Below are 26,750 nucleotides of genomic sequence, written 5' to 3' on the forward strand. Positions count from 1 at the left end.
TTCCTGGCCTCAAGTGATTCTCCTGCTTTGGCCTCCTGAGTCACTGGGATTGCAGGGCATCCTATTCTTGATTTGTATTCTTCCCTTGTCAGGACTAGCTTAGAGCTGTTACCCCAACTCTATAAGTAAGTGCATCCCTAACTATCAAGACTCAAGAAAGATATGAGCAGAGCAAAATGAGGAGCTCATGCAAGCAAAATTAAGACTTGAAATGTCAGCAGATAAGGTATCTGAACATGTCTATGACAGGAAGCCAGTTGCAACTTAACTACTGCAGTGCTAAATTAAACCACTGCTATGTATACCATATTTGAAGTAATAATTGGATACAAAGATATATGGCCCTTACTTCAAAGAGCTTATACTTGTGAAGTGTACACTAGAAGACAGTATGTAGAAAGGATTATGTGAATTTTACCAAAAAATGCACTATAGAAATAATGCATGACTTCACATCACACTGGTGATCAGAGAAACAATGTATTTTAAAAGTGACATGTGAACTGGTTTGTCAAATACAAATGAGATTTTGATGCAAAATATAACTTTTTTTTTTTTTTTTGAGATGGAGTCTCACTCTGTTGCCCAGGCTGGAGTGCGGTGGCGCGATTTCAGCTCACTGCAAACTCCGCCTCCCAGGTTCATGCCATTCTCCTGCCTCAGCCTCCCGAGTAGCTGGGACTACAGGCGCCCACCACCACACCCGGCTAATTTTTTTTTTGTATTTTTAGTAGGGACGGGGTTTCACCATGTTAGCCAGGATGGTCTCGATCTCCTGACCTCATGATCCGCCTGCCTTGGCCTCCCAAAGTGCTGGGATTACAGGCATGAGCCACCGTGCCTGGCCTTGATGCAAAATATAACTAGAAATGACCTTAGATATCAGCTGGTACATCTTAGAAATTTGAGAAAAATTAAGACCCACTACTAGTGGGATAAATGTTGGTGTGCAGTTTTTCTTGGTGACAGCTTGAGAATACATATCAAAAGCCTTAAAATATGCATATCCTTTGACTCAGTAACTTTACTTACAAATTAATCCTATGGAATAATTTAACATATGCACAGATTTACATGCAAAAATGTTCTTCATAGCATTGGTCTTACATTCTTTAATTTTTTTAACTTCTCATTTTGCAGCAAAAAAAAAGTTGTAAAAATAGTAGATATTTTCCATATATCCTTCATCCAGCTTTCCCAAACATTAGCATTTTATATAACCAGAGTACATATATCAAAACCAAGGAGTTAATAGGTAGAATTTTTGTCAAATAAATAAAATTTTAAAACCAGCAAACTACTATAGACGTGATACTATTATTGAAGCTACAGACCTTTTTCAGATGTTCCCAATTATCCCACCTTTTTTTTTTTTTTTTTTTGGTCCAGGATACAATATAGGATTCTACTCTGTGCTTAGTAGGTAATCATGTTCTTTTATTCTGTTACTATCTGGCATAATTCTTCAGTCTTTTTTTCTCCTCCTTAATATTAATGCTTTTGAAGAGTACTGGCCAGTTATTTTATAGAATGTCTCTCAATTTTTGTTTGACTAATGTTTCCCAGTGATAAAATTCAGATTATGCATTTTTGGCAAGAATACCACAGAAATAATATTATGCTCTTCTCAGCAAATCATATTCAAAGACATGTGATACCAATTAGCCTCGATAGTAGTGATGTTGACTTCGATTCACTTTACTTGGTTAAAGTGGTGCCTGCCAGTTTTCTCCATTGTAAAGTTAGTATTTTTCCTTTCTTAATGAATAAATATCTCATGGAGAGGTACTTCGAGATATGTCTTCCATACATACATGGATTAATCTTGCCTGAAATAATTATTACTGTGGTATTAGCCAAAGAATTATATTTTATTTTTATTATTCCTTATAAACTTCTCAATTCAAAATTATACACTTGTTAATAGAGAAGAGCTTTTTCTTCCCCATTTTTTTGTTTATTAATTTACTTATATGGACTCATGAATATTTTATTCTATTATTTAAAATATATTACTATCACTATTTATTGTGTTCTTCAAATTGTCCTAGATTTGACCATTGGAAGTGCCCTCAAGTTGGCTCTTACGAACTTCCAATGTACTACAGTTATTTTCTGACTTCCTTACATTCTGCGACCACAAGATCTCCAGGTTCATCTTGTGTTTTCCTTGCCCCAGCCATGAAATAGGAATTTCTCCAGGAAGCCCTGGTTTCTTTTATTGGATACTAAGAATTTATACACACATCTATATCTGTGTCTATATTTAACCTGTGTGCATGTGTGTGTGTGTGTATGCGTGTGATATATATATATGATTTTTTTTTTTTTTTTTTTTTTTTGAGAAGGAGTTTTGCTCTTGTTGCCCAGGCTGGAGTGCAATGGTGCGACCTCAGCTCACTGCAACCTCTGTCTCCTGGGTCCAAGCAATTCTCCTGCCTCAGCCTCCCATGCCCAGCTAATTTTTTTTTTTTTTTTTTTTTTTTAGTAGAGATGGTGTTTCTCCATGTTGGTCAGGAATGGTCTCAAACTCCTGACCTCGGGTGATCCACCTGCCTCAGCCTCCTAAAGTGCTGGGATTACAGACGTGAGCCACTGCACCTGGCCCTGTGTATATATTTTTAAAACATGAGTGCACAGTAGTATCACCTATTGCAATCCAATACCACAGAGTTCAGGACTGGCTTAGAGCTGTTACCCCAACTCTGTAAGTGCAGCCTGAACCATCAAGACCAGGGAAACATATAAGCAGAGCAAAATGAGGAGCTCACACAACCACACATCCTGGTTAATTTTAATTAAGTTTTTTAAATATATAGAAAATTACCATGGTTTTAAAAGTCAAGAACTATTCACAAACATATAGTAAAAGAAGTGTCACTTCCCTGACATTACTTTTTCGCCATTCTTGTTTTAGCCTTCTTCCCACCCTGTTCCCACCTACCTCTTGTAGGTAACCAATCTCAGTTTTTTACTTATCTTTTCTGTATTTCTTTTTTTTTTCTAACAGCTTCACTCAGATATAATTCACACACCATACAATTTCCTTATTTAAAGTATACAATTCATTTTTTTTGTATATTCATAGGTTGTGCAACCGTCACCACAATCAGTTTTAGAACATTTTCATCATCCCAGAAACTGTCTCTCTCTAGCTTCACCCATCTTCTCCCAACCTTAAGCAACCATTAATCTACTTTCTGCCTCTATGCATTTGCCTTTTCTGGAAATTGCATATAAATGGACTCTTACAATATGTGGTTTTCTGTGTTAGGCTTCTTTCACTTAACATAATGTTTTCAAGGTTTATCCATATTATAGCATGTGTCCGTTTTTTACTTCTTTTTATTGCCATATAACATTCTATTGCATGGTTTATTCATTTCCTAGGGCCGCCATAACAAATTACCACAAAGTGAGTGGCCTGAAAGAACAGAAATTTATTATTTCACAGTTCTGAAGGCTAGAAGTCCAAAATAAAAGGTATCAGCAGGGCCTTGTACCCTCTGAAAACTCTAGGAAATTGTTCCTTGTCTCTTCCTTGCTACTGGGCTCCTGGAAATCAATTCTTGTCATTCCTTTGCATATAGCTATATCACTTCAGTATTTGCCTCTGTCTTCGCATGGCCTTCTTCCCTGTGTGTATCTTTCTGTGCCCACTGCTTTTATTTTAAAGACACCAATAATTGGATATAGGGCCTAATCTAATCTAGTGTGACCTCATCTTAACTAATTAATCTGCAAAGACTTTATTTCCAAATAAGGTCACATTCTGAGATGGACATGAATTCAGGGGCAACACTATTTAGCTCTCTACATATAGACATACAACATTTTATTTACCTATTCTTCAGTTAATGGAATTTCATTCTTGTATTTATTTATGCCCAGATGAGCAGATACATGAGCATTTTTTTATTTCTCCTTCCTTTTTATGTGAAAAGTGGCATACTGTTGATATGTTTGTTTTTTCCTTTTTTCACTTTATAATATATTCTGGAAGTTTTTTCATATCACTTCACAGAGCTCTAGCTCATTCTAATCTAAATGTTCAGCCATAGAGAATTAATATATACATAAGATGGAAATTGATTTAGTATTTTAATTTTTATGAACATGGAATGATGTATACAACATATTGGGGATGTTTTCTTCTATAGGTTTTTTAATCTGTGTTTTCAAGGTATTATATTCACACAGTATGAAATTCCTTCTTCTAGATGTTACTCATCTAATCAGCCCTTTCCCAGAGTGAACCAATGCTTCCACTGAATGTCAGCTACACACATTGTTCCACACCTTGCCTTTTTGCTTAATATATCTTAGAGATTGTTCCATTTTTTATAGCTGCATGATATTTCATTTTCTTGTCACATCATACTTTATTTTACTAATCCTCTTTTGATACACATCTTGGTATTTCTAGTCTTTTGCTACAACAAATATAGCAGCACTATTTGCAATGACCAAAATAATTGGAAACAACCCCAAAGGTCCATAAAGAGTAAACTGAATGTATTATATGTTTATGTGATAGCATACATAATGAAGAGAGAATGAATGGATTACCACTCAACAATATGAATGAATGTAACAGACATAATGTGGAACAAAGTCAGACCCAAAAGAGTATATACAGAATTCCAAACTAAATAGGGTAGGAATAGCTCATGTCAGAACAGCCCTTCTTCAGGTAGCAATTATAACTCTTAACAAAATATTACAAAACCCTGGAGACACTGGAGAAGAATGAAAATCAGGCAGAAACGGAAGGAGAGTCTATACTTGGAGAAGGAGAATGGCCTTGAGTACATTTCCTATTTTTATGACTCTCTCTAGGGCCAGCCCAAGTTGGCACCAAGTAGCATGCCTAAAAGTTGGTAGAAAACATGCAGTCTTACTGGCTTGAAGATCCAGAGGAAGAGTTTAGGTAAAAAGTGAGTGAGCAAATTTCAGAAAGGAGAAAAACCATAGAGGTAGCCCTAAATTCTACATACAGACCTTGTCCAAATCTCTGGATGACCCCTGAATTACGCATATGCAGAGTGGATTCCTAGCAGCCCAGCTAAGGCTAAAAGAACTTAATAAAGATGTCTCATTGTCCATTGCTGGGGTGCAGAGTTTGGAATTTAAGTCTAGCCAAGTTCGCTTGTCTACTTAAAAAAATAATAATAATCCCCTCCTCCCCTCCTTAGAAACATATTTGAGTAGATTGTACAACAGAGGTCAGCATTTTTTTTTTTTTTTGAGACCCAGTCTCGCCCTGCCTCCCAGGCTGGAGTGCAGTGGAGTGCAGTGGCGCAATCTCCACTCACTGCAAGCTCCGCCTCCCCGGTTCACACCATTCTCCCACGTCAGCCTCCCAAGTAGCTGGGACTACAGGCTCCCGCCACCATGCCCGGCTAATTTTGTTTTTCTATTTTTAGTAGAGACGGGGTTTCACCGTGTTAGCCAGGATGGTCTCGATCTCCTGACTTCGGGATCCGCCCGCCTCGGCCTCCCAAAGTGCTGGGATTACAGGCGTGAGCCACCGTGCTCGGCTGGCATTTTTTTCTTAAAGGACCAGAGAGTAAATATTTTAGGTTCACAGGGTACTCTTTCAGTAATTTAAATATGACAGGGAGCAAACTTGAATATAGGTATGTAGAAATTATCAAGTGTGGAAAATGAAGAGGAAAAAAACAATGAACATGGCCGGGTGCAGTGGCTCACATCTGTAATCCCAGCACTTTTGGAGGCCAGGGTGGGTGGATTTCCTGAAGTCAGGAGTTCGAGACCGGTCTGGCCAACATGGTGAAACCCTGCCTCTGCTAAAAATACAAAAATTAGCTGGGCGCGGTGGCACACGCCTGTAGTCCCAGCTACTTGGTAGGATGAGGCAAGAGAATCACTAGAACCTGGGAGGCAGAGGTTGCAGCGAGCCGAGATAATGCCATTGCACTCCAGCCCAAGCAGACAGAGCAAGACTCCATCTCAGGAAAAAAACAAAAAACAGTGAACAGAGCTTCTGTGACCTTTAGGACAACAGCAAAGGGCCTAAAATGTTCATAATTGGAGTCTCAAAAGGAAAGGAGCTAGAGAATGAGGCAAGATAAATATTTGATGAATAATGGTGAGAGGTGACAGCGTGCTGGCAGTCCTCACAGCCCTCGCTCGCTCTGGGTGCCTCCTCTGCCTGGGCTCCCACTTTGGCGGCACTTGAGGAGCCCTTCAGCCCACCGCTGCACTGTGGGAGCCCTTTTCTGGGCTGGCCAAGGCCAGAGCCGGCACCCTCAGCTTGCAGGGAGGTGTGGAGGGAGAGGCGCGAGCCGGAACCCAGGCTGCGCGCGGCGATTGCGGGCCAGCTGGAGTTCCAGGTGGGCGTGGGCTTGGCAAGCCCTGCACTCAGAGCAGCTGGTCAGCCCTGCCGGCCCCAGGCAATGAGGGGCTTAGCACCCGGGCCAGCGGCTGCGGAGGGTGTACTGGGTCCCCCAGCAGTGCCAGCCTACCGGCGCTGCGCTCGATTTCTCACCAGGCCTTAGCTGCCTTCCTGCGGGGCAGGGCTCGGGACCTGCAGCCCGCCATGCCTGAGCCTCCCACCCCCTCCATGGGCTCCTGTGCCGCCCAAGCCTCCCCGACGAGTGCCACCTCCTGCTCCACGGCGCCCAGTCCCGTTGACCACCCAAGGGCTGAGGAGTGCGAGCGCACGACTCGGGACTGGCAGGCAGCTCCACCTGCAGCCCTGGTGCAGGATCCACTGGGTGAAGCCAGCTGGGCTCCTGAGTCTGGAGGAGACGTGGAGAACCTTTATGTCTGGCGCAGGGATTGTAAATACACCAATCAGCACCGTGTGTCTAGCTCAGGGTTTGTGAATGCACCAATCGACACTCTCTATCTAGGTACTCTGGTGGGATGTGGAGAACCTTTATGTCTAGCTCAAGGATTGTAAATACACCAATCGGCACTCTGTGTCTAGCTCAAGGTTTGTAAACACACCAATCAGCACCCTGTGTCTAGCTTAGGGTTTGTGAAAGCACCAGTGGACACTCTGTATCTAGCTACTCTGGTGGGGCCTTGGAGAACCTTTATGTCTAGCTCAGGGATTGTAAATGCACCAATCGGCACTCTGTATCTAGCTCAAGGTTTGTAAACACACCAATCAGCACCCTGTGTCTAGCTCAGGGTTTGTGAATGCACCAATCGACACTCTGTATCTAGCTACTCTGGTGGGGCCTTGGGGAACCTTTGTGTCCATACTCTGTATCTAACTAATCTGGTGGGGACGTGGAGAACATTTATATCTAGCTCAGGGATTGTAAACGCACCAATCAGCACCCTGTCAAAACAGACCACTTGGCTCTACCAGTCAGCAGGACGTGGGTGGGGCCAGATAAGAGAATAAAAGCAGGCTGCCCGAGCCAGCAGTGGCAACCCGCTCGGGTCCCCTTCCATGCTGTGGAAGCTTAGTTCTTTCGCTCTTTGCAATAAATCTTGCTACTGCTTACTCTCTGGGTCCACACTGCTTTTATGAACTGTAACACTCACCGCGAAGGTCTGCAGCTTCACTCCTGAAGCCAGCGAGACCACAAGCCCACCGGGAGGAACGAACAACTCCAGACGTGCTGCCTTAAGAGCTGTAACACCCACCGCGAAGGTCTGCAGCTTCACTCCTGAGCCAGCCAGACCACGAACCCACCAGAAGGAAGAAACTCCAAACACATCCAAACATCAGAAGGAACAAACTCCAGGTGCGCCACCTTAAGAGCTGTTAACACTCACCGCGAGGGTCCACCGCTTCATTCTTGAAGTCAGTGAGACCAAGAACCCACCAATTCCAGACACAGTGGCTGTAAGGTTTCCCGCTTCTGGTGAAAGACATGAACTTACAGATTTGGGAAGCCTTGTGAACCACAGGCAGAATAAATACAAAGAAAACCACACCTAAACATATAATTAGACTACTACTGAAACCAAAAGATGAAGAGAAGATATTGAAGAGCAAAATAGCCCATTGCACAGAATGGGAAATTGTATGAACAACTACAGATTCCTTACAGTGGAGATCAAAAGAAAGTGGAACATCTTTGAAGTGCTGAAACAAAACTGCCAACCCAGAATTCTATCTCCAGCAATATTTTCCTTCAGTGATGAAGGTGATATTAAAACATTGTTATATAAACATTAAGAGTATATACCATGTGATTTCATTTGTATAAAGTCAATGGAAATAGGCCTCAAGTTACTTTTGATGGGGATTAGTAATTGCAAAGAGGGAATTTTTCACCATAAAGAACCACCCCATAAATTAGTAACACAAAAAACAGCAGTTTTATTTTCTGATGATTCTCCAATCAAGGCTAGGCTCAGCCGAGTAGTTCTACTTGTCTTGACGTGGTCACTTGTTGGCTACATTAAGGTAGTATGTTGGCTGCAGGCTAGACTCATTAGGGATGTTCAGAACTCTCTATTTAGTCTAAAGGTCAACATTTCCAGAGTCAGACTTCCAATTTGTACTCTTCTCTGTATATGTCATACCTCAATTAAAAGCCTGCTTCCAGACCAGGTGCAGTGGCTCACACCTGTAATCCCAATACTTTGGTTGGCCAAGGCAGAAGAATTGTATGAGGCCAGGGGTTGGAGACCAACCTGGGCAACACAGCAAGACCCCATCTCTACCAAAAAAAAAAAAAAATTAGCTGGGCACAGTGGCACATGCCTGTAGTCCTAGCTACTCAGAAGGCTGAGGCAAGGAGGTTCGTGGAGCCCAGGAGTTCAAGGCAGCAACAGTCAGCCATGATCACATCACTACACTCCAGCCTGGGCAACAGAGTGAGACCCTGTCTCAAAAAAAAAAAAAGTCTACTTTCAAAGGGCAATAGATAATTATTTTTTAATTACAATCTAACAAAAATAGAATAATAAAAATAGAAACTACAAAATGTTCCAGAAAATGTAAGTATTCCTGTGTGACTAGTGTAGACTTAATATAAGAAACATTAATAGGTGATAAAGTAAAAAAGATAACTTAGGGTTAGATTACACTGAGATTTGAGTGCTTGGCTACAGAGCTGGGTCTTATTTGAAGGGAAGTGGGAAACTATTGAAGGGTTTTGAGCAGAGGAATGGTATGTTCAAAACAGTGGTTTAGGAATATAATCCCATGCTGGTGTACAAATTAGACTAGAGGACGGAGAGACTATTATCAAACGGATCAATTTGGAAACAATTTAGATAAGCACCAATAGGAATTGAATTAAAATAATAGAAAGCTAATGAAAAAAAGGTAATAAAATATATTGATTCTACATCTACAGAGATTGAGAGCCTACTATATTCTATGTACTTGGTAAAGGACTGTATATATTTTTGTCTTTATATTCAAGGAACTCATAATATATGAAATATAAAAGTGTGAAAAAATAATGACAATTTGTTGTAATAAGAACTATAATAGATGAATATTTAAGGTGTTAAGGACACAAGAAGAGGAAGCAGCCAATAATACAGAAGAGTCTAAGACATGCTTTAGGTAAGATTTAACCTTACACGAGTAGTTACAGTTTACCAAACAAAGAAGGCAAAGAACAACATTCTAGCCAGAAGAAACAGCACATATAAGGTCACAGGCAAAGAAGAGTAGAGCATGGTGAATTGGGGGACATAGTTCAGTATGTCTACATGTGCAAGCTAAGCATAGGTACAGAAGCTAGAAAGATAAGGATCACATCACTAAGGGCAAAAGACATGAAAGATTTGGTGACTATATGAGATGAAACAGGATTTAGTGACTTTATAAGAAGACAAGGATGACCTTAATATTTTGAATTTAAGTGACTAGAAGAAAAATGATAAACCCAATATTAAGAATTGTATAACTTATAGACACTTTTCATCTGAGTGGACATTAAATACCTAGGAGGTCTTTTTGTATGTGTGTGAAGAATAGCACTAGATGTGTTTCATCAATAAAATTCTGAATATAAAATAATCATCATAGGTTCTTAAAGCCAGTCAACAACCAAGAATTGATACTGACCATTGGCACAGTTTTCTTCAAAAATGACAAACTTTAAAAGAAAAAAAAATGACTTGAATGAATGTTTTTCTTAACTCAGAAGAAAAGAAAAATCTTTAAATACATATAGCATAACTGAAGAAAAAACAGAATTGCAGAATTGCTGTGAATGTTCTAAAGACCTGGTTCTAAATAATCAAGTTAATTCCTCTTTCATGTGTTTTAAAATATTGTTGATCCAAGAACCAACCATCAGCTATGCTGGAAGTCTATAATTACACATTGATATATGAGAAGGCTGTCAGTCTCTACAGAAGACTGGTACCGTCCTTAGCAGAATACTTGAGGCTGCTTTTGGTTTAGGGAATCTGTAGCTCAGAAATTTTCCTAGAAAGTAACCTCTGTTGTTCAAATTAGATAGCCATTTGTGAAGACAAAACCCACTGGGTATAGGTGGTATTACCTGAATCACTAAAAGATAATTGATTAGAAATCCAAATCAAACCTTGAGACTGCTGAGTCTAGATGAGTGGCTGCCTAGGGATAGAGGGCAGGAAGGGGTGGGACCTTACAAAGACACACGAAGAAACTTTTAGAATTGATGTGTGTGTTTGTTTTGATTGTGGTGATGGCTTCATGAGTAATACCTATTCAAACTTTTCCAATTGTACACTTAAATAGTGCAGTTTATTGTATGTCAATCATGCTTCAATAAAGATGTTAGCAAAGGAAAGGACTTTCATCTTAGAATGGTCAGATAAACTATTTTAAGTCCTACACCATTATCTATATAAAGAAGAGATGGCCATTTAAAAATATTTATACAGGACTTGAAGCAATGTAGGTTACCTGAGGTATAATAAATTGAGTGTCATATTTAGAGTCCTGATGTAATACACTTTATTAAGATATAGATTTGTAAATTTATGCTAATTCTGGATGATTATTTTTCTTGAGTTGGTTTCTATGGACTGAATATTAAAGTGGGTTTTAAGCAGGTTTTATATAATATATCAATACCACATTAGCTTGATTTTTTTTATTGTGAGAGATGCAGAAAGATCAATATCTTACGTGCTCTATATCGTAATAAATACTTTCAATAAAGCTTTTTTGGCCTGTAACTGCAACATTTTGAGAGGCTGAGGCTGGAGAATCACTTGAGGCCAGGAGTTCAAGACCAGCCTGGGAACATAGTGAGACCCTGCAAAAAAAATGTGGAAATTAGCCAGGCATGATGGCACACGCCTGTAGTCTTGGCTACCCAGGAGGCTGAGGCAGGTGATCACATGAGCCGAGGAGCTCGAGGTTACACTGAGCTATGATCATACCACTTGCAGTGTAGCCTGGGCAATAGAGTGAAACCATGTCTCATTCAATCAAACTTATTTGAACCTTCGTACATTTTTGCTTTTATTAATGAACTTTTCTTTTAAAATCAGACTTTTAATGACTTTCTGACAGCGTCATCCTGGTTGTGTTTGAGACTAATATGACCTCTAGTTTGTGTTTTTTGTTATTGTTTTTGTTTGTTTTTTTGAGACAGGGTCTCTCTCTCTTGCCAAGGCTGGAGTACAGTGGCACAATTATGGCTCACTGCAACCCCTTCTTCCTCCCAGACTCAAGTGATCCTCCCACCTCAGCCTTCCGAGTAGCTGGGACTACAGGTGCGCACCACCACATCTGGCTAATTTTTTGATTTTTTTGTAGAGACAGGGTTTCACCATATTCCCCAGGCTGGTCTTGAACTACTGGACTCAAGTGATCCACCCACCTCAGCCTCCCAAAGTGCTGGGATTATAAGCGTGAACCACAATGCTCAGCTGAGCTCTAGTTACTGAAGATTGATTCTATAGGTTGAACCTGGATATGTTAGAAGACATAGGAGACTTTCATCAAGAAGTTCAAATTAGAATATGTGAGATAGGAGAATTTTTTAAAAGAATTGTTATTTGATACTTAAGGTGTAGTCATATACTCTTAATATTGCTAGAGTGTAAATTGGTAAAAGTTTTCATATCCTTTTATACAGCAATTTCAGCTCTTGGAATTTAAATAATCAGAAGTCTGGGAGCATCTACATGTGAATACATTCATGTCACTTTTATGTATAATAGTGAGAAAAATGAACGCAAACTAAAAATAATAGGTAAAGTATGTTGTTTACTCAAGCCATCATTAAAAATAATGTAGCAACTTGAAATTATATATATTATGTTATATGAAAAATAAACCAACACAGTGGGTTCATTCACTTTGTGAAACTTCATCACTTATTTGAGGACTTTGAGTATAAACAAATCAGAATATACAATTACCTGCTATTACAAAGTAGCAAGAGAGGCTGGGCATGGTGGTTCACACCTGTAATCCCAACACTTTGGGAGGCCAAGGCGGGCAGATCACTTGAGGTCAGGAGTTCCAGACCGGCCTGGCCAACACGATAAAACCCATCTCCACTAAAATTACAAAAATAAGCTGGGTGTGGTGGCATGTACCTGTAATCCCAGCTACATGGGAGACTGAGGCAGGAGAATCGCTTGAACCCAGGAGTCAGAGGTTGCAGTGAGCCGAGATCTCGCCACTGCATTCCAGCCTGGGTGACAGAGCGAGCAAGAGCAGGCAAGCAAGCGAGACTCCATCTCAAAACAAAAAACAAAAACAAAGTAGCAAGAGTGAGTATGCCAGTGTGCTGGGGGTAAGATATTAGATACTCTGTATTTTCCATGTCTTATTTTCATACTTTAAAAAGCATATCAGTTGTTTCTAAAAGAACATATTCCTTTTAGTTACAAACATATACATTCAGCAACCCTAAAGTAGCATACACTACTACTGGCTGAAGCTCTGGGGTTTTATTAGTACAGTGATGACTTAATTAACAAATCCTCTTTGAACAAAGCCTCTTTACTCAAGACTGGCCTTGGTGCAGTAGGCATGAGGGAAGGACCAGTTTTCTCTGAGCTAGATCGGTAGCAGCAGGGACTAATGAGGCAGGGCCTTGAAAGTGGCTCTCTCTCAGATCTAACTCCTCAGGGATTGGCTAAAGCTGAAGCTGAGGGCACTGGTGCACTCCTGGGACCTACACAGCCTGGTTACCCAGGTGTTGAAAAAACAGTTTCTGTGCCAACACCATATGTGGCTTTAAGAGACTCGGCAGGACTCTTGCTTTATAGGCACAGCATTCCTCGTGTGGAATGAGTAAGCTGGAAAATAACAGGGAAATCCCATGTGCTAGGAAGCTTCCTCTTGTCTTCTGTGTGCTTTTTCAGTTCTCTGGGCCTCATTTTATTCAACTATAAAGTGAAAGGAGTAGCTTAAAAATCTCTAATGTATCTTTCAGTTCTAATAGACTACATGTTTAAATCAAGAATCGGCAAACTTTATAAACGGTCAAATAGTAATTATTTTCTGCTTTGCAGGGCATACTACCTCTGTTGCAAGTGCTCAACTCTCCCTCTGTAGCTTGAAAACAGCTGTATGTAAAAAAATGGGTGTGGCTGTATTCCAATAAGACTCTATTTATAAAAATAGGCAGCTAGCCAGATTTGGCCCACAGGCCATATTTTAACAAGCCCAGGTCTAGATGTTAATGTAATGGGAATGTCGTATTAAGAGAATTATTTGATGAATAGGATATAATTCTTATTTCATAGAGACCATTCTCTCAGACTTTTTATTTTTAAAGAGTAGGCAAATGTAAAATATTATTTCACTGTCAGGATGTAATACCATGGGGAAAAGATTAAAATACTCGGGCACCAAACTCTTGTAGTAAATTATCTGAAATAGAGCCTTTGACTTCCCAATTAAGGAAGAAAATGGTGTCTGCAACACCTGTGACTGGGTTCTTTTAAGTCTTCAAAAGTTAGGGGCCTAGTAGGAGAGAGTCTCAAGGGCTTGTTAATTTTCTTTCTGATCAAATGGGCTAAATCATGCCTTTCATAGTAGAAGGTAGGCTGTGGACCCTTTACTATTTTATTTTTAAACATTTCTGTTGGCTAGGCATAATGGCCCATGCCTAAAATCCTAGGGTGAGGCAGAAGGATCCCTTGAGCCCAGGAGTTTGAGACCACCCTGGGCAACATAGCAAGACCACATCTCTACTAAAAAAAAATTACTTTTTAAAAATTAAAAATAAATAAATAATTTTTTGGTGGTCCAGAAAGGGGCAGCTGCCATGCTTTGCAGGTTTCAGATCCCCATCTATCTTGGGTTGGGTTTCTATCTTGGTCTTAAGTTATCAGTATTCTAATATGGAGATAAGTCTGTCTTCACTTTGGAGACCTTTGTTAGTTCTTCCATGTCAGGCTTCAGCTAGTATAGTTTGTCTAATGCATTTATATAAAACTTGTTTCCAACAATGAAAAAGCAATTACAGGTTGGGATATGTAATTCAGGCCCATTACTACATAAAAGGATCAGCACAATGGTACTTTATCTGACTAGGGAAGTCTAAAATATTCTTGTTGGCCAGCTTGCTTTCACATAAGCACTGTTTGGGATCTTTTCTAAGTTGCAGAACATGAATTCCTTATTGGCCTATCCTACTAGCCACAGCTGTGAGCACAACAGAACTGACACATTCCTAGTAATTATACCTTATCTAGAGTGAACAGGGCCACCTTCCCAGCCTAGTGACAGCTATAGCCCTTAATCTAATGCAGTGGTTCTCAAAGTGTAGACTCACTGGGGGTGCCCTTTCTGAGGCTCTTTCAAGGAATCTCTTCTGTGAAGTCAAAACTACTTCACAGTAATTCAAATATATTATTTGCCTTTTTGACTCTCAATGACAGTAGAGTTTTCCAGAGACTACGTAATGTATGATATCACAACAGATTGAATACTGAAGAAAATACAAGAATCCAGCTGACTTCTGTTAACCAGATATTAAAGAGATTAGCAAAAACTTAAATGCCATACTCTTTACTAATATTTTTGTTTGGAATATACAGTTATTCTTATTAAAATATATTAAAATGTAGGTTTATTCAGAAATTTTTTGAGATCATTTTAATTTCTAATACAGTAAATATTAATAAATATGACTCACACAAAATCTATTTGGAGTCCTCAATTTTTTTTCTTTTTTTTCCTGGCTTACGTTTTTTGATGGACTCAATTTTTTTTTTTTTTTTTAATTTAAAAAGAGACAGGGTCTCACTATGTTGCCCAGGCTGGTTTCAAACTTCTGGGCTCAAGCAATTCTCCTGCCTTGGCTTCCCAAAGTACTAGTATTACAGGTATGAGCCAGTGCACCTGGCCTCAATAATTATTTAAGAGAAAAAGTTTGAGAACCCCTCCTCTAATGTAATACCCTTAGTTGCAATACTCTGATCTCATGGTTACTGATACCATCTTTACCATATTCCCTCTTATACAATATTTACTAAAATTCTCCCCAGAGATAACCCTTGTTAACAATTTAGTGATTACTTCTAGACATCTTTCTACTGAGTGCTTACATTCACACATATTATATACTTTTACATTTATTGGATCATACTATGGTCTTTCCAAACTTATTCTCCTGAGTTTAATTTTTCTACCTGATCACTCTGTGAATTCTTTTTTTTTTTTTTTTTTTTTTTTTTTTTGAGACGGAGTCTCGCTCTGTCACCCAGGCTGGAGTGCAGTGGCACAATCTCGGCTCACTGCAAGCTCCGCCTCCCAGGTCCACGCCATTCTCCTGCCTCAGCCTCTCCGAGCAGCTGGGAATACAGGCGCCCGCCACCACGCCCGGCTAATTTTTTGTATTTTTAGTAGAGACGGGGTTTCACCGTGGTCTCGATCTCCTGACCTCGTGATCCGCCCGCCTCGGCCTCCCAAAGTGCTGGGATTACAAGCGTGAGCCACCGCGCCCGGCACGAATTCTTATAAAATCTTAAGTTCTTTTTTTTTTTAAGACAGGGTCTTACTCTGTCACTATCACCCAGGCTGGAGTGCAGTAGCATGATCATAGCTCACTGCAGCCTCAAACTCCTGGGTTCAAAGGATCCTCTCACCTCAGCCTCCTAAGTAGCTAGGACTACAGGTGTGTGCCACCATACCTGGCTAATTTTTTTTGTTTTTAGTAGAGACAGGCATCTCACTATGTTGCTCAGGCTGGTCTTAAATTCCTGGCCTCAAGCAATCCACCCACCTCAGCCTCCTAAAGTGCTAGGATTACAGGCATGACTCACCATGCTTAGCCTAAATCCTAAGGTCTTAAAATTGAAAGGGACAGAGTGATCATCTTATCTCATTCCCAACTCAAGTCAGAAACCCTCTCTAAAACATTCACAACCTGAGAGGTCCATTTAATTTGGTTTTATAAACCCTAAATTGTTAGAAATTTTTTCCTTCTCTTGAACATAAATTTGCCTTCTTGCTCACTTTTACCCATAGGTTCTAGTTCTACTTTGGGAAACTATATAGAATGCATCTTATCTGTCTTCACTGGGCTTCATTGTGGGTATTTTCTTCTGTTCTATCTTCGAGTTCACTATTCTTTTTTAAGTTGTGTGTAAGCTTCTATTAAAACTATCCACTAAATTTTTACTTTCAATTTCCATTTAAACCTGTCTGTTGCATTCTAGTCCTCTGTTAAAATTCTCGATTTTATCTTTAACTCTTGATCAGTAAGCATAGTTATTTCAGAGTTTCTGTTTGTTAAGTTCAATATCTGGAACTGCTTTATTAAGCTGTAATTTCTGCTGGTTTTAATTTCCCACTTGCCTCTTTATATTACTGTTTATTTTTTATTGTGAGTGATATGTTGTATTTGCAAAATTGCTTATAGAAATAATTTGAGGTATAGGATGATTCACGTTTGCTTTTGGCAGGCATGGGGACATTGGCACACTGTATTTATCTTAATCTAAGTTTAAAGTTTAGATGATTAGAGGCTAAGCTACAATCCCTTGTCTAGGTCTTTCTACTGCCTGTTCACACACCCTTAATCCTTTTGATTCCCACCCTGAGATAAGGAGATTTTAACTAGGCCCATTACTCTTGACAGACTGGGTTCCAGACTTTGTCCTCCTAGCATCAAACACCAGACTCGCTTCGCTGGGTTTCTATCATCCTCTGTATTATAGCCTGGTAATTCTTCATTCTTTTGTTAGGACTTCAATGCCTTCAAACAGATTTTTAAAAAATATGTCCAGATGTTCTAATTCTTGATAAGACAGTTGGTCTGAATTACCTAGGCTGCCATTAGTACCTGCAACCTACTTAAATCCATATTAATATTTTTCTGTCCTTCTGGATTGCTTGGGAAACTGTTAAAGAGCAGGAATAACCCTGACCAGGCATCTGTACCACATTGAACCGGATGCTCTGTAAGAGCTCCTCTTGAAGGTTTAATCTGATATTAATCAGATAGGAAGTACAGTCCTTATGAACAGATTCAGCCTTCCCACAGGGATGAGTTCAGTTAAGAGGGGCAATGGATACGGTGTACAGTGGCTCCATTTTCCTTTATGTTTATATTCTAGTCTTGTAATAAAACTAATGCTCAGAATGAAAGGGCTCAATTTAGGATTTAAACCAAGTATAAACACAAAGTTAAAACAAGCTATTGTTCAAACTTTGACTTAAGTGAAATAATTGTTTTTTTTATTTGTTTGTTTATTTTTGAGGCAGGGTCTTGCTCTGCTACCCAGGCTGGAGTTCAGGGATGCAATCATAGATCACTGTAACCTCGAAACTCCTGGGCTCGAGCAGTGCTCCTGCCTCAGGCTCCTGAGTAGCTAGGAGAATAAGTGCCACCATACCCAGCTAATTTTTTAATTTTTTTGTAGAGATGGGGCTTTGTATGTTGCCCAAGCTGGCCTCACCTTCTGGCCTCAAGTGATCCTCTTGCCTTGGCCTCCCAAAAGTGCTGGAATTGCAGGCATGAGCCACCATACCCAGCCTGGTTTTATTTTAAAAAACACTTTTGCTGCCCGTCTTTAAAACATTAATTATATGTATGCACATTTTCTTTTATCTGGTGCTTCTCTACATTCCTTTAGCCCACGTCTTATCCAGCTAGTCATGTGGGAGTTTGCTCTTTGAGGAGTTAAATATTTAATATTGACTTCTAGGTGGTACAGAGCAGCCCAACGTGTTTCCCTTTTGTATTATTCCTTTGTTAGCACTAAGTTTTCTATATCAGCTTGTCTAGAATTTTTGTTTCAAAATTGTATTCTTCTAATTTATTCGCAGTTTTTCTCTAATTGTTTAATTGTCCATCCCCTACCCCCTGCCCCAAGGCAAATATACTGTCTTTTATCCACATGTGCCCATAAATTCTAAACTCAAAGATTTCTGGTTCTCCCTTATATTTATGGTATTTTTCTACTTCTCTGTTCAGTATATTTTTGCAAGTGTTTCAGTTTTCTTCAGTGTTTGAGTTCCCTAGTGTGTCATTTCATTTTCATGCATCAGAGTAATTCCTACCATTCTTATGTGGAGTCTCTTACATGATGATTTTTTTATTAGTAAAGTGCAATATTGAACAACATTGAAGATTTTATTTCTTAATCTAAAACATAATATTTATTTAATAATGAGATGGAAATACAGGTTTTGTGAAAGGGAGAAAGGTGTTTCTCTAAATATTATACCTGTGTCAAAAAGCTGCAAGTGCTACTACCACTGTTTTGTGACTCCTGAATGATTTCTGCTTTCCTTATATTAATACTTACTCTAATAGTAATTGAACTCCCAAAAAGATCACAAAGTCCCCAATTGCTAGCTTTATAAATACATTGATGTGTACCTTGTTTGATGAGATAAAAGCTTCAGTAAGTGATATCCCCACCTGTGTGGTTAATTTCAAAATATTGCTTGTCTAATACATTGTTGTCAGTGACAACTGAACAAGAACTTTTAGAAGCAGTTGGCTATCCATTAATGGCAGATTTGAAGGCTATGCAAATTGTGCCAGTTCAGCCCTGCATTTTTTCGATATTATCATATCAATTGAGTCAGTTCAGAGTAGACAAAGCAAGGTTATGGGAACCACCTAGAGCATCATGCACCATTTAACATCAATGCAGCATACATGAACATCTGCAACTTCAATCTTATTAACAGAGGATAGAATGGAAGGCAGTAAACAGCTTTCTTCATCACTTAATTGCAAAATAGTATTTCCTAATGTTTGCATTGTTTATCAACAGGAACTTCATCAATAATTGTATAATTATGGTTGCCTAGATCACAGTGCCCTCATGCATCTTGTCACTTATTATAGAGTGGTCTGAATTTAATTTGAATTTGAACACATGATACAAGGATAATAGTACAAGTTCCTTGAAATGTGAGTTGCATAATACAAAAATTTTGTGTAGTAGGAGAATGGCAAGTTATGATTCTTCAGTCACTTTGGGGATTAACACAGGGAAAAGAAAGACTGAAAGGCAGTGAAAGATAAGGGGAAGCTACTAGTTAGATTCAAACATAGACCCATTGAACATGAGAGTAGGTTCTGTTCCTTAGAATTAATCATGAGTAATTCAATGTTTGCTTTAGGCCCAAATTGAGCTGAATTAAAACAGGATTATTATGCTTAGGTCTTCCCTTCAGTCTCTGTAGTTAAAGAGAGAAAATGGCAGAAAACTACAAATATAGTGAAGAAAAAGCTATGGTGGCCAAAGTTAAAAATACCACATGCTGAGGAAAGCCTTGACATAGCTGCTCAGCCTTCACTGCTGTTGCTTTTGAAGCCTGATAATGCCACTACTCCTAATTAGCAAATGTTAGTATTACAGTAAGCAATCAAGTGCAGTCTTCAGGCTTTGTGGCAGCAGTTTCACAGTGCAAAATATTGAAGAAAAAACGAAGGAAAACAATATAAGCTCAGCCACAGTTATTGGTGTGGTCAGTGGGAGTTGTCTCACAAGAGAGCAGGAAAAGGAAAATGTGAAAAACAGTGGGTGCATTTAAAGCATGTAAGACAAGAGCTGGCTAGTCTGAAAAGTTTGTCTATTTTAATCATGAAAATCTTGCGTTTTTACTTAAATCCGTTTTATATTTAAGGAAAAATCTAAGGCTTGTTCATGAAATTACACTTGAAATATTTTAATTTGTGGTTAGAGTCTCCTCCCTATCCCAAATTAAAAGGTATCAAATTGTATATTGAGTGAGCTCCGTTTGTACTCAGGTCTTCCCAATTAATAAACATAGTCATTTCCTTAAAAAAAAAAAAAAAACTCTAGAGTTAGAATGTTTTCTCTCCCTAATTAGTCTGTATTTATGCCTTTAATAATTATCTGTTCATTTTCTAGCAGCAAATATTTGTTCTCAGATTAAATTGGAGAAGGAAGGAAAAAAAAAGATAGCTACCCACAGTATAGTATCCACAGATGATATAGAGTTATGTCCCTCTTGTATGGTTCTTGAGTATAATAGACATAACAGAAGCTTTCTTAATATGATAATTAATCTATTATTTTCTCTATTTGGGGGATGCTAAGAACTGGTTTACTAGAGGTAATAGTTTGATCTTATTTATTTATGTTAAAATTATTTTTTTTAAAGGTAATTACGGCCTCTACTATAAACTTGAAAAAGCTGGTCTAACTCTGTGCTGAATGAGCAGGGAGATATTACTATATACATACATATAAGCATATATGCCTCTTATCTGAATACCTCAGGGAGCACACTTTTCTGAACCAGGGTTTTGTAATAAATGTGTGTACTACTAACTCTGACACATGTATAGTTCTCCTTTAAAGAACTTGTATGCAAACGTTATTCAGGAACGTCTTCTAGGAGCTATTTATCAAAACTGCTATGATAATAACTTTGTCCTAATGAGTTTGAGTCTCTGTTTAGGGAGTAATCGATAAACTACAAATTAATGTTCCATAATTCACAATATAATGCACATATAATTATTTTGAGATGAGGCAAACCCTATGCATTTAATTTACAGCTATAATTAAGTAAGCTCATTTGATACTAATTAAGTAAACCTAAAAGGATCATAGGTTTGTGTATTTAATTATCAAGGTACAATCAGCAACGAATTTCTTGAAAAGCTTTCCTATCTTCAGTTCAACACTGATCTCAGCCCACACTACAATTTATCTTCTTGCATCTTCAATAGATTAAAATGCATTGTGAATTGTGGAGAATCTACTTGGTAAGTTAGCTTCTTTGTTTAAAAAGTATGTATATGTATATATATACACATACGTAGGCTTAAGAATACAGAAGTTCTATTATCTGGCAAAACTGTCCTTAAGAAGTGAAGGAGAAATTGAGACATTTCCAGATAAAAGATAAAGAGGTTTATTGCTAATAGACCTGTCCTACAAGAAATGCTAAAAGGGCATGCTTCAGGATTAAATGAAAGAATGCTAGACAGTAACTCAAAGCCATATGAAGAAATAAAGAACTCCTGTAAAGGTATCTACATAAGTAAATATAAAAACCAGTATTGCTGGTTTGTAACTCTTCTTTCATTCATGAAAGGAAAATGCCTAGGCCAGGCACGGTGGCTCATGCCTGTAATCCCAGCACTTTGGGAGGCCAAGGCAGGCAGATCATGAGGTCAAGAGATCAAGACCATCCTGGCCAAAATGGTGAAACCCCATCTCTACTAAAAATACAAAAATTAGCTGGGCGTGGTGGCACACACCTGTAGTCCCAGCTACTCGGGAGGCTGAGGCAAGAGAATCGCTTGAACCTGGGAGGTGGAGGTTGCAGTGAGCCGAGATCACACCACCGCACTCCAGCCTGGTGACAAAGCAAGACTCCATCTCAAAAAAAAAAGAAGAAAAATGCCTAAAACAATAATTATATGTTAATGGAAAGATGTGTAAAATATGTAATTTATAACAACAACATAAAGAGGGGAACAGAGCTGTGTAAGAGCAAGGTTTTTTATACTGTCCAGGCTAAGTTGGTAACAATTCAAACTAGATTGTTATGAATTTAGGATTTTAATTGTACTTGCCATAGTAACCACTAAGAAAATAAGAAATAGGTCAGGGCGTGGTGGCTCACACCTATAATCCCAGCACTTTGGGAGGCCAAGGCAGGCGGATCACGAGGTCAGGAGATCAAGACCATCCTGGCCAACACGGTGAAACCCCATCTCTACAAAAAATACAAAAATTAGCTGGGCGTGGTGGCACGCTGTCTGTAGTCCCAGCTACTCGGGAGGCTGAGGCAGGAGAATCAGTTGAACCCCGGAGGCGGGGGCAGGAGAATCTCTTGAACCCGGGAGGTGGAGTTTGCAGTGAGTCAAGATCGCACTACTACACTCCAGCCTGGATGACAGACTGAGACTCCATCTCAAAAAACAAAAAAAGAAATAAAATAAGAAACAATGAAGTTTTCTCTATTTTTGTTAAAGTAGTATATAAAAATTAGATTATTAGAAAATACACTTAATTGCTAACTTAGAAGTCTTTTAAATTCTACTGTCAGCCAGGCACAGTGTCTCACCCCTGTATTTCCAACACTTTAGAGGCCAAGGTGGGAGGCTCACTTAGGCCCAGGAGTTCAAGAACAGCCTCTCTAACATAGGGTGACCCTGTCTACAAAAAATTAAAACAATTAACCAAGTATGATGGCATGCACCTGTCATCCTAGGTACTCAGGAGGCTGAGGTGGGAGGACCGCTTGAGACTGAAAGATGGAGGCTGCAGTGAGTCTTGATTGCATCACTGTACTCCAACCTGGGCGACAGAGTGAGACTCTATATCCAAAAAAAAAAAACGAATTCTGTCGGTCAATCAACTAATATTTAAGTATTTAATATGGTAGGCTTCCTGCTAAGTTTCAACAATTGCCTCCATTTCTTCCCACTAAATTTTTTAATGTATAGTCAAGAAGGAAGAGCTATCTGATGTCTAGAGTGACATTCTAGTGTTGGGAAATGCTAGATAAGATGTTCACATTTTCAGATTTCCCAGCCACATTTAAGCTCAAAAAATACGAATGCTTGTCCCCATGACTTTCCTGAAGGTCTAAAAGATACTTCTGTCTCCATCCCTTCAAAACCAAGATACCTGATTGTGAGGAGTAGAAGACTCCTATATGGTCCAGTGTATGTTCTCTTCAATCTCAAAGCATGTTTAGAGTATTGCCATTGCTATCAGAAATGTGAACTTTCCCCTCAGATCCTAGATGTTCAGATTAAGCTAATCAGAACATGGGCTTTCTACCTTCCTTATCAGAGGCCACTGTGGTAAAATATAGAAAGTAATTGTTGGCCAGGCACAGTGGCTTATGCCTGTAGTCCCAACACTCTGGGAGGCTGAGGCGGGCAGATCATTTGAGGTCAGGAGTTCGAGACCACCCTGGCCAACATGGTGAAACCCTGTCTCTACTAAAAATACAAAAATTAGCTGGGTGTCGTGGCTGGCATTTGTGGTCCCAGCTACTCAGGAAGCTGAGGCAGGAGAATCACTTGAACCTGGGGGGTGGAGGCTGCCAAGATCTCTCTACTGCACTCCAGCCTGGGCGACAGAGTGAGACTCTGTCTCAAAAAAAGTAATAATAATAATTGCTAATACCTAATGTTGCACTTTACAGCTCACATAGAACATTTATATTATCTAAAATGAGGTATTAAAATAGATGAACAAACTGATATCTGGGCTGGGAGGGAGTTGTTGCTTCTTTTATTTCTTTGGGGTACTACTAGCACAGCTTGTCAGTACATTAAAAATAGAGACTTTTTGGCATTACTTTGTTTTTTCCAAGATTAACTAGCACAACACAAATTTCTTGTGCCCCGGTGTAACCAGCGTTGAGACTTCACATACCACACACAATTAATGACACCAACCTTGCAGTACTGACAGCAATATCATGCCCAGTTTGTATATGGTGTCTGGGTCATCTGAGGAAGTTAAAATAGTATTGTGATCTGTGAACAGGCCAAGTCTAGCAGGTGCCGTTTGCATAGACTAGAATATAAATAGTATCCTCTAAAGCTATGTGATGTAATGTCCCTAAAATGAATCATCTCCCATCTTCTTTCATTCTCAGAAATAAAAATACTGATTCTTGTATCGTTTGATATTGTTTGATGGAAAACTATTAGTTGTTCAACACAACTAGCAAAGTATAAAGACTTGACACCTAATGGCTTCTTTTTTCTCTGAGAGTTAGAATTAGTGTGTAGCTTAAGAAGAGCTGTAGGCATTTAGAATGATATTTGGGGTGGTGGGGAGGAAATGGAGGCATCAGCTAGGGATAGTTTAGAACCAGTTCTGAGTGGAATTGCCAAAATTAGGTATAGTATTGGATAACAAATATGGCCTATTTTGACACAGGGTCTTGATTTTTTTTTTTAATAGGCTTGTGCCATTCTTCTTAATCTAATAGGCATTGGCAATCCCGAATTACGGAGAATGGGTTTGTCTAGTGACATCCCAAACATAGGAAGAATGTTTCCTTCTTTAAAATTTTTTGATAGACACTTGAGTCAAATGAAGAAATCCCAGATGAAAAATTTCAGAAAGGACATTCTACTCTCTTGTTTGGAAAATTGTCCCTTTCAGCTAGTTGTAAGCCAAAGGAGAAAACTTAAGGGGTTGTATTATGCAGCTACATTTTTGAACCGATAACGGTTACCCTTCCCTGTCCTTTCCTGCCTAAACAGATCCTGATGCTGCAAACCAACATTTCTTTCTTTTTTTATCACTGTTGATGAAGGTTGTTTAAAACAGAATCAGTGATATGTTAGCAAATGTTTTATGACTGGCTTTCAGGAAAAAAGAACATAGATTCGTAGCAATTGTGTCATGGTTTAAATACTCCCACCATCAATGTGAGGTCACTGAATGTAGATTTGAGAAGAGCTTTGTATATGCAGAATTAATTCTCATTAGCCAATCTGAGCAGGCTCCAGCACACCACTGACAGTTAAAAGAGGTGGATGACTGATGTGAGTAACTACATGAATGAATGAATGTCAAAAACATTATGCTAAAAAAATGTGCTGAGGTAAGAAGCCAGATATAAAAGAACATATACTGTATGATTACATTTATTTGAATTTAGAACAGGCAATATTAATTTACAGTGATAGAAATCAGATCAGTAGCTTTTTGGTTTTTGTTTTATTGAGAAGGAATTTGGCTATGAAGGAACTTTTTTTTTTTTTTTTTGAGACAGAGTCTAGATCTTGAGATCTTGTCACTATGCTAGTAGCGCCATCTTGGCTCACTGCAACCTCTGCCTCCTCGGTTCAAGTAATTCTCCTGCCTCAGCCTCCCGAGTACCTGGGATTACAGGTGCTCACCACCACGACCAACTAATATTTTTGTATTTTTAGTGGAGACAGGGTTTCACCATGTTGGCCAGGCTGGTCTTGAACTCCTGACCTCAGGTGATCCACCAACCTTGGCCTCCCAAAGTGCTGAGATAACAGGTATGAGCCAGCGCACCTGGCCAGGAACTTTCTTAGATGAAAATATTCATAGCAGCATTACCCAATAGAACTTTCTACAGAGCTATCAACATAACAATTGTATTTTCAATCTCTGCTTAGGAAAAATAAAAAACCAAACAGCAATTTAAAGATAGCCTAGTAGGTCAGGTGTGGTGGCCCATACCTGTAATCCCAGCATTTTGGGAGGCCAAGGTGGACAGATCACTTGAGGTTCGAGACCAGCCTGGCCAACATGGTGAAACTCCGTCTCTACTCAAAATACAAAAATTAGCCAGCTGTAGTGGTGGGCGCCTATAATCCAAGCTACTTGGGAGGCTGAGGCAGGAGAATCACTTGAACCTGGGAGGCAGAGGTTGCAGTGAACTGAGATCACGCCACTGCACTCCAGCCTGGGCGATAGAGCGAGACTTAGTCTCAAAAAGAAAAAAAAAAAGCCTAATAGTACGATGGAACCCGGTATGCTAGTATATATTTAACAGTCAGCTCATAGCAAACCAAGCCCTAGTTTATTGTGTTTTCTAATTTCCATGGTGTAAATACTCTCACCATGACTCACCATTCAAACTACCAAGATGAAGACATTGAATGGTGAGTTGGGAAGAGAAATGTACGATCAATTCATAAGCTGGTGTGAACTCAGTTTCTGAACTGCTTCTACCAATCACTATTATTGAGGGACTTAATTTTCTTGGTTTAGTTTAGTTCTTTAGATTATTCCAATCTTTCCCAGAGCTATGTCTTTGCCCAGAGACTTTATGGAACCTCAGATATGTCTGGCTAGGCTGTAGCTCAACTTTGGATCCTTTAGCAGGAGGAAGAACATGAGGGCTGAGTGTGGTGGCTCACGCCTGTAATCCTAGCACTTTGGGAGGCCGAGGTGGGCAGATCACTTGAGGTCAGGAGTTCAAGACCAGCCTGGCCAACATGATGAAACCCTATCTCTACTAAAAGTACAAAAACTAGTTGGGCATGGTGGTGGGCACTTTTAATCCCAGCTGCACGGGAGGGTAAAGCAGGAGAATTGCTTGAACCCAGGAGGCAGAGGTTGTAGTGAGCCGAGATCATGCCACTGCTGTCCAGCCTGGGTGACAGAGCAAGACTCCATCCCCCCAAAAATAATAATAATAATAATAATAATAAGGAATAACATGCGTATGATCCTTAAAGTATTTCTGCAACTTTTTTTTCCCCTGGTGCTGCAGCTTCTATTCATAAAGAATGGTGAGGAATACAACCAAGCTTTAAAATCAGTGTACTTGAGAGGTTTTGTTGTTGTTGTTTTTACAGGTAATTAACCATATGTTACACATTTTAATCTGCTTTTAAGTGCAAGAGAGATTGGCAAATGACTCAATAAAGAAAAGACTT

General features: G+C 39.3%; 1 protein-coding gene across 3 annotated transcripts in view; it reads left to right on the forward strand.

Annotated features, from left to right (window-relative positions):
- The window catches only part of ADK (adenosine kinase), a 581,536-nt gene that overhangs the window by 498,372 nt on the left and 56,414 nt on the right, over positions 1 to 26,750 (forward strand). The window lies entirely within an intron of this gene.

The sequence above is a fragment of the Nomascus leucogenys genome, chromosome 18 (assembly GCF_006542625.1).
Source record: "Nomascus leucogenys isolate Asia chromosome 18, Asia_NLE_v1, whole genome shotgun sequence".
NCBI lineage: Eukaryota > Metazoa > Chordata > Mammalia > Primates > Hylobatidae > Nomascus > Nomascus leucogenys.